Source organism: Mastomys coucha, unplaced genomic scaffold, assembly GCF_008632895.1.
Source record: "Mastomys coucha isolate ucsf_1 unplaced genomic scaffold, UCSF_Mcou_1 pScaffold20, whole genome shotgun sequence".
Lineage (NCBI taxonomy): Eukaryota > Metazoa > Chordata > Mammalia > Rodentia > Muridae > Mastomys > Mastomys coucha.
In genome coordinates, this window is record NW_022196903.1 from 72506132 (window position 1) to 72515825 (window position 9694).

The following is a 9694-nucleotide window of genomic DNA, read 5'->3' on the forward strand; positions in this document are numbered from 1 at the left end:
ATTAGTAAGTTTAGATTTTTTGGTGGTATTTATTTTAATCTTGAGCATATGATTTTCAGGACAAGTCATTTGTAACCAAAGACATTTAGTTCCAGTAATTACAACAAAAATAAACAGACATTTATTGATTACTTCAGTCTCTGAACACCAGTGCCAATAGAAGTTGATTACAACTGCCTAATACACAATTCCTCCAAAAACAAGGTCTCTTTGCCCTCACTGCTCAAACTCCACAGTGAATTTCATGACAGCACAAGTGAGACAGAATTAACCTTAACTTTGATCTTATTTAATACCTATGAGATTTTGAAAGCTACTAAACAAATTACCGAATCCTCATTAATTTTCCTTCCTTATACAAATGCACTAATATCAATATTATAATGCACTAAGTTAAACTTAGAAAGCAGAGATTGATGAATTGCGTGATGTGGTATTAAAACTTTTGGGTTTTAAGCTTTTGTACTGTACATATCTGGAATATTAAATTTCACTTTTTGATACTGTTTCTCTGCCAATGGTCTATTTTAAAAAAACCAAAATGTATAACAGAAAGAAGGAAGATTTAACTAAAGCAACTTATACCTTTAAAAGCAAAGTACTAAATTAAAACTGGTACATTCATTCAAATTATATTACCTCAACTGATAAAATAATTGAAATTAAATGAATAATCCATACAACTTATTAAGAATAGAGCATGGTCCAAGTGGACAAGAATGCAATCACAAATTTAATAAACAAAGTTTAATAGGACAAAAAATTTAACAAATGTGCTCAATTATGCAAATACATTTATATTATTCTAAGAAATATTTCAATGTTCACTATAGTTAGTCAATTATATTAACTAACATTATAGTATGTCCATAAGATTTACAAAAATATAAACAAATTAATCACATACTCTGAGATCTCACCACACCAAAAATTGTTTTAGAATTTAGCATGAGCTTCTTGGAAAGAACTTGACACTGAAGATTAAAATACTGAAAATTTCCAAGTCTTTTACTCAATAACTTTACATTTCAGAATGTTCAATAAGCATAAAGTTTTAAAAGTTACCAGTATATATTGAAATAGAGGTTGATAACAGTCTTACTTACTTATATACAAGGTATAAAATCTAAATTTTGAAAACTATACAGTCACATTATGGTATTATTCAACTTTTTATTTTATTGGCTAATCTTTATCTTATAGTTTCTATAATATTAATAAAACTTCAATATATTTTTTAAAAATGCAAAATAAAATGCTACAAATGCCCCAAACAAAATAAAGACAAAATAAAATAAATAAATATCTGGGGATTAAAAATAAAAATACTATAACAATATCATTGAGAATGGGGACAAAGTTACACCAGTAAAGAAATGAAATACAAGAGGTTGTGAGTCAAGTTTTAGTTCTATTTTTGCAGAGAACAATAAATAAAACTCAAATATTTCACGTTACCTGGAAGAATTGTAAAATTAAAGCATATGAAATGAATGGCATTCTGTTGTCTCCCATAAACACACCATTTATTCCTAAGAAAGTTCAAAATCTTTAAGATTAACAAGAAGTTGGGAGGTTGCTATTGATCACTTGAAGAGTTATCTTCAGTACGTAAAAGGGAATGTCTGAGCCTACATGGTCTGTGTACTCCAACATTGCCATTGTTGTCACACTGGAGGTGGAGGATGGGTGGAGAACCTGACAATTGCTCAGTCCACAAAGCTGGGTGCTACAGCAGTCCATATTTGGAGCACAAGGCCTTTAAGATTCCTTGAGAGTCAATGGCCTTTAATATTAGAAAGTCTATGAAGCTGGGTTCTGATGTCAGCAGAAGATATCAGTATCAATTGCTGCAGTAGCTGAATCACAGCAACAAGGATACAAGAACTCACAAATAAGAAGCGAAGGGAAACAGGCCAGTTGAAAAAACGTTTCTCTTCGATCATTTTATGCTCCACAGGTGGCCACTGGAAGGAGCTGCCCACAAGTATAGGCACCTTTTACTTGGTTCAAAGCAGCATCTGGTGATCTAGAGATGTGATCCTTTCTATTCCACCTTTAGAGCTTTAGTAGGAGTCATCAAACTAGCGACTCCATTCTTGGGGGGCGGGGCGAGGAATGGGTCCCTAGGGGTCCACTTGTACCCTGTTCTGTTCCTTCCCTACATAGCACTTAAAATACGTATCGGATTAGATTAGTCCTTAGCTGTAAATCTTCCAATAGTCTTTTATAATGGAAAGTAAAATATATTTTAACTTGTTACCTGCGATGTTCCAACATTCCAGTCAGATTTCACTTTCCTTATCTATGTATCATTTATCAGTCAGAAGAGTCTCCGGTTTCCCTTCTGTCATTTGAATTTAAGTCACTGGTTCCCATCTCAGGACTTTTGAACTGACTGAATATTTCTTTCTTGTCCCACATTTTCACGTGTTTCCTGCTCATCAGTCAGACAGTACAAATGCCCCCTCCTTATCTGCTCGAGGCCTAAATAATTGCTCAAGCTCTTAGTGTATATCCAAAAGTATTGCATGTCCAAAATTATTGTATGTCCAAAATTATTCCATAACTGTCACTGCCCTGTCAAGGACAGATTCAAATCTATATCTGAAAGTTCTGGTTAAGAAGTGTGTGTGTGTGTGTGTGTGTGTGTATGTGTGTGTGTGTGTGTGTGTGTGTGTGTGCATCTGTGTATGAGACAGAGACAGGCAGACACACATATACAGAATGTGTGTATGTGTGTGTGTGAGAAGGAGAGAGAGAGGGAGAGAGAGAGGGAGGAAGGGAAGGAGGAAGAGGGAGAGAGATTAAGAGAAATTAGTTAAGGTACATGAAGGGTAAAATACATCTATTTTCAAACACATTTTCAGAGGGTAAAAGACAGTAGATTTAAAATGTATATTGTGCAGGTATGTATACCACCAATTTAGTAATGATACCTGGTCTTTCAGCTCTTCATGGCAAGCTAGGTGATGAATGTTGCTCAAGAACAATTGTTGTGAATATAATTTTTTTTTTGGATAGGCAGATTTCAGTTAAAATTTGACTGGTCATGATAAGAGGTATAGAGAGCACTGAAACAACTTTGCATGTGGAGAAGGTTAGAAGTAACTCCATCTATAATAATACAAACAGAATTTAACATCTACAAATAAACAGAAATGTAAAATCAAGGAACAAAGGAGAAAAGGGCATGAAACTATCATTACTGGAAGCATAGTGATAAGGGGTTTTTGGTTTTGCAAATTGTTGTGAGTGTTGCAGAAGGAGTTCTTGGTGTATGGGCCTGATAAAGATTGCAAGTAGGGACTTACATGACTTAGAAGTACTACCTTGAAAGTAAGATTTGCAAAGATGTGACAGCCAGTATTTGGCCTTAGTGAAGCACAAGCTGCAGAGGAAACTTACTAATATGGATACTCCATTCCCCCATGAAGTTACAACCCAGCTCTTTACTCACAAGTATTTAAAAATAAATTTATAATAAATAGCATATTATGTCAATGATAACACTATGTCTCGTACCTCAACACTGAAATGTTATTCTTCAACAAATATTTGTGAGAAACTCATTCAATAGCAGACATTTGGTATGTATGTACACAGAGGCTACATTTAATAACAATAAATGAATATTTAAACATTAATGAATATTTAAAATCAAAGCAGGTGTGTGTTGAGAAGAAACTATTTTGTAGCAGGTGGAAGTCCAACCTACTGTAGCTTAATTTGTTTGAAGTTTTGCTTTATATTTTGCTTGTTTGAGTTTTTTAATTGGTTATGTTACTTATTTACAAATGTTATCCCCATCCGTATTTCCCCTCCCCAAACCCCTAATCCTATGCTATCTCTTTGCTTCTATGTGGGTGCTCACCCATCCACTCACCCTCTCTTGCCTCACCATCCCAGCATTTCCCTATACTGGGGCATCAAGACTCCACAAAACCAAGGGCCTCCCCTACAATTGATGCTAGCTAGATAAGGCAATCCTCTGTTGGCTGCATACACAGCTAGAGCCATGGGTAGCTCCAAGTGTAATCTTTGGTTGGTGGTTTCATCTCTGCTCCACTTTTTGCACCTGCATTTCCTTAAGACAGGAGCAATTCTGGGTTAATATTTTCAAGATGGGTGGTTGGCCCCATCTCTCAACCACTGAATATGATCTCTAAGGTTTTGTATCCATCCCTTTGTTTGGTATTTCAGCTAAAGTCATCACCATTGGATCCTGAGAATCTCTTGCTTCCCTGGCATCTGGGACTCTCTAGTGGCTACCACTAGTTCCCCATCCCCCACTGCTACAAACCTCAAACCTCAGTTGGTTCACTTTCCTGACCCTCTGCACCCTTGATCCTACCCCTCTTTTCCCTCTCCTTCCTCCTTCCCTCCCAGATCCTTCCTTTCCTCTACCTTCCCTCATTACTTTGTTTCCCTTTATATGTAGGACTGAAGCATCCACACTTTGGTCTTCCTTCTTGAGCTTCAGATGGTCTGTGAGTTGTATCTTGGATATTCCAAGCTTTTTGCCTAATATCAGTGAGTACTACCAAGAAAACAATGTTTTATGACAGGCAAGATGGCTCAAAACATAAAATCATAGGCTGTACAGGTATAAGCACAATGACCTGAGTTTGATTCCTGGATCTCATAGTGGAAAAAGAGAAACAGTTCCTGAATGCTTCCCTTTGATGACAGGTAGGTAAGAGTTTCATGGCATACCTCCGCCTGCCTGTACTCACAGAAACACATCATACACGCATTCTCTATGATAAAAGGTTAGACAAATATATGTCACCCTTATTTAGTTGATTCTCCCAGACATTCCACATCTCATGCAATACAAAGTATAAACCACTCATCTTTACCAACAAGGCCCATCTTTGCTTTTCATCTCTCCACCCTAGTTATTAAACATTTCAGAGTTGCGTTTTTCTTGCCCATTCAAACAGAATTATGTTCAACACTGATCATGCTTGCCAATTCCCAATCTCCCTTATCACTCCTTTCTTGCTTTAAAAATTCCTCATTCAGGAGTAGATGATGAGTTGGCAGTTCAGATTTCCTGCTGTTCTTGCAGAGGATCCGAGCTTGTTGCCTAGCACCCATGCTAGAAAGTTCCCATGTGTCTGTACCTCCACCCCTCCACAGATACCGGGCTTATGTTCACATCCCTATGCATGCCCACATCTGCATGCAAATAGTAGAAAGTAAAATAATTTTTTAAATTAGCTTTTAGATTCATCTTGGAAAACTTTGCATCAAAGAATTTTAAGTGAAAATCTCCAAGTGAAAAGGGAATTGATCACCATTTTCCCCTGCCTCCTGTTATTAAATAATAACAAAATTAACAATTGGTTATTTCTTATCTATCATATAATCATTTTTAATATAAACAAGGATCTTCATGATATTTTTCTTTTTTCTTTTTCGGGGAGGGCACAAACGTAGTCCCCCACTACCACAAATGATGCAGTCAAATTTCCCACATTTGGGGAAATCACAGGGGTCAGCACATCTAGAGTGTAATGCCTAAGCCTCGCCCTGGGAACGATATTTTTTCAACTAAATTTTTCTTCATAATATTGAACACTTTTTTCTTCATTATTTGGCTACCTTTGTCTCTAGGATTATACACTCAAGGCTGAGAACTCTGATCATAAGAACTTTGGATATATATTAGGTTAAAAGAATGTTTGGTATTTGGAAGCATCTAATTAGTGTTTGCTGAATGAGTCAAAAATATTAATGAGTGAATTAATATACAAATGAGAAAATAACATCACTCAATGACTTTCTGGAAATTAAATGGCTTTTGAAGTAATACAAGTTACATGAGTAATACACACAACTTGGTTTTTGGTGTTGCTTCACCATGAAATTTGATTTAATGTCAAGTGAAGAAATCAGCTACAGAGTTTATTTCATTGACTAAGCAGTTTGTGAGCCAAAAGAAATCAGATGTTACCATTTAGGAGTGTATTTATTTTGCAAAGGGCATGAAGGTGGTGGAGAGAAGCTATGAAATCAGTCTTTTCAAAGAATACAGAGAGGTTTAGTAAGTGGCAATTACATAGCTGGCTGTGTTCCTCCAGTTTGTCATTGTCATCAGAGAAGGTGCCAAACCACAGTTCTATCCCAGGAAGATATTAAGCATAATTTGGTTAACTAAAAACATTCAATATTCACATTGCTTAGAGACCTATCTATATCTCCAGTTAAAATTCCAAGTCAGTGACAGTTAAACAATAAATTAACAAATGTTATTATTTCTCAGTGAAATAAAATATAAATTATTCTGTATATTCAGCAGTAAAGATAAGAATGCTTGCTGCATTATATTTATGCAGCCACTATAAATAAGAAAAATGAATAAAAGGAGATTACTTTAAGTAAACTTTAAAAATATAATTGTATAAAAATTGAAAATACATTATATGAAAATACATTATCCTACTAGTACCAAAAGAGATTGATTTGATGAAAAAGCAGAAAGCTTTTAAATCTGGAATTTTCCCTTGTTTTCTTATTTTTAAAAAAATTGCTGTTAATGACTTTGCATTCATCCACTATCCTCTTTCTACTTTCTTTTCACACTTTATGTACTGTCTTCTTTTTCAGTGTCAGAACATATTTAGTCCTTCCAGTATGTGCATACATAGAAGGCCAGTGATGAGACATGGATAATCTCTTAGAAGACTCATTACTGTGGAAAACTGAATCTCCTTTTCACACCAGCCATCAATTGTCAGTAACTCTCAAGGGTGTAATTTCATTACATTGGAATTTCCCCATTCATATTTGGACTCTGTCTGGCTTGATCTTATATAGTCTTGTGTATACAACAACATGGATATGAGTTCACTTTTGTAATAACTTTCATGTTCTAAAGACACTATTTCACTTCAGTTATACACTAAAGCTAGCTCCTATAGTTTTTCTGCTTTCTTGTTTGGGATATTTCTTTCTTTTTCTTTCTTTTTTCTTTTTTTGGTTTTTGTTTTGTTTTGTTTTGTTTGTTTTGTTTTGTTTTTGTTTTTGTAAGCCTATAGCACCCGGTATTCCCAGGCGGTCTCCCATCTAAGTACTAACCAGGCCCGACCTTGCTTAGTTTCCAAGATCAGACGAGATAGGGCGCATTCAGGGTGGTATGGCCGTAGACAACAATTTCTAAATTATTGAAAGAAAAGATGTGGTATAGATATCTGATTGAACATTCCTCAGACTCTCATATTTTGCATGTTGATTTGTTTTGGGGTTCTTGATGAATAAGCATCACTACAAAAATAAGCCTCCACAATGAGGTATAATACATGGGTATAAAGAACACACTTAGGTGGAGGTGTGGTATAGTATATTTAGCAAACAACAGTAGTTTCCTTCCTAAGGTCTATCTTTGTTCAGCCCAGTCAAGGTTTATGTCCCAGTAAAATGGCACTAGACTAGAGTTTTATCTTATAAACTGTAGCCATTTTAAGAGACATTATTATTATCATTATCATCATCATCATCATCATCATCATCATCATCATCATCATCATCATCATCATCATTAGTTGTTGTTGTTGTTTTGTTTTGTTTCAGTTTGTATTGTTTTGAGCTGGGGTCTCTCTATGTACTTCTGTCTGTCTTGAAACTTGCTGTGTAGGTCAAGCTTGCCTTGAACTCACAGAGTTCCATTTGATTCTACCTTCCAAGTTGTGGGGTTAAAGGCATGCAGCACTATAAGTGGTTTAAAGTATTCTACTTAACTAGTATAAATGAGAACTAAAATCTGATAAGTACTGTATTTCTTGGCTTATACTATATTTTGTTTTTATCTTAATTAAAATCTTTATAGCTTTTGTGATATAGAAGAAGTCCCAGAAGGTCATGTATTCTCCTTTCTTGTGGTTCTTTAAAAAGGATGGTATGGTGTGGATCTCTGCCACTGCCTCCTTCTGCTGCTGGATGAAGCCTTTGAGGAGACACTTATGCTAGGTCCTGTCTCCAAGCACAGCATGGTATCATTGATAGTATTAAAGGTTGGGTATTTCGCATGGGGTGGGTCTCAAGTTAGGCAGCCATTGGATGGCTATTCCTTCAGTTTCAGCTCCATCTTTATCCCTACAGATTTTGTAGTTAAGATAATTCTGAGTTGAAGGTTTTATGGGTGGATTGATATTCCCTTCCCTCCTTTGGAAGTCCTGCCTAGATATAAGACATGGCCACTTCAATCTCTACATCCCCCGCTATGGTCCCACAGACTTACAGTAGTCTTTCCCATCCCAGAACTTCAGATAGTCACCAGAGATTCCATCTTCTCCTAATTTCTATTCTCACTCATAGTCCTCTCTCACTCCCCCTCTCCACACCTGATCCCACCCCGACTCCCTTCCTCACCTCCTTTGCTACCCAGTTCCCTCTCTCCATCCACCTCCAATACTATTTAATTTTCACTTCTGAATGAGATTTGGGCTTTCTCCCTTGAGACCTCCTTATCATCATGTGGCTTTGGGTCTGTGGATTTTAGCATAGTAGTCCTGCACTTGATGGCTAATGTTCCATTATAAATAAGTACATGTCACATGTGACCTTATGGCTCTGAGTTACCTCACTCAGAATGATATTCCCATGTTACATCCATTTGACTGCCAAATTCATGATGTCTCTGTTTTTAATACCTGAATAGTATTCCATTTTAGAGATATAACACATTTTCTTTATCAATTCTTCTGTTGAGGGACATTAAGTCTGTTTCCCGTTTCTGGTCATTATGAATAAAGCTGCTATGAAAATAGTTGAGCAAGTATCCATGTGTATAAGTGTGCATCTTTTGGGTATATGTCCAGGAGTAGTATAGCAAGGTCTTGATGTAGAACCATTTCTAGTTTTCTGAGAAACTACCATAATGATTTCCAAAGTGGTTTTACAAGTTTGTACTCCCACCAGCAAAGCAGGAGTGTTCCCCTTTGCTCCACATCCTCACCAGCATGTGCTTCACTTGAGTTTTTGATCTTAACCATTTTAAACTGTGTAGGTTGGAATCTCAGATGGTTTTTATTTGCATATCCCTGATGACCAGTTTTAAGTTGAGGTCTTTGACCCTAGATCCCGTACATATTTTTAACAAATGTGCAACTTAGTCTTCGTGAGGGTCTAACAAATGGTGCAGGGATTGTCTAGGTCTCTGTTCCCTGCCATTGGATCCCTCTTTCCCCCCACTTGAACTGCCTAGTTAGGCCTCAGTGAGAGGGGTTATGCTAAATCTGCTGGGACTAGATGCCCCAAAGTGGGATGGTATCCAAGGTAGGCTCCCTTCTCTACAGAGAAGGGTAGGGGGCAATCTGCAGTAGGATTTTTAAGGGTAGGATTGGGAAGATAGGAGGGAGTGGGGCTGTGGTTGAAATGTAATATGAATTAAAAAACATAAATTCTATTATTATTACTCTTTTTATTTCTTTAGATATTTTAACTGGTTCCTAAAAAAAATGATGTTGTCTAAGAAAACATAAAATATGCCATGCATGGTCATTTATGTTCTTAATCTCAACTATTAGGAGGGTAAAACAAGGAATTGATGGAATTTTGAGGCCAGCTGGAGTATATAGTGAGTTCTAGTTCTGTCTGAGCTACATAATCAGGTGAAGGAAGGAAGAAAGAAAGAAAGAAAAAGGAAAGAGAGAAAGAAGAAAGGAAGGAAGGAAGGGAGGGAGGAAAG

General features: G+C 36.4%; 2 pseudogenes; both read right to left on the bottom strand.

Moving 5' to 3' along the window:
- Positions 1 to 5424: 5424 nt before the first annotated feature.
- LOC116100230 lies at positions 5425 to 5567 on the bottom strand (annotated as a pseudogene).
- Positions 5568 to 7037: 1470 nt separating this feature from the next.
- On the bottom strand, positions 7038 to 7156 carry LOC116100073 (annotated as a pseudogene).
- Positions 7157 to 9694: the final 2538 nt, after the last annotated feature.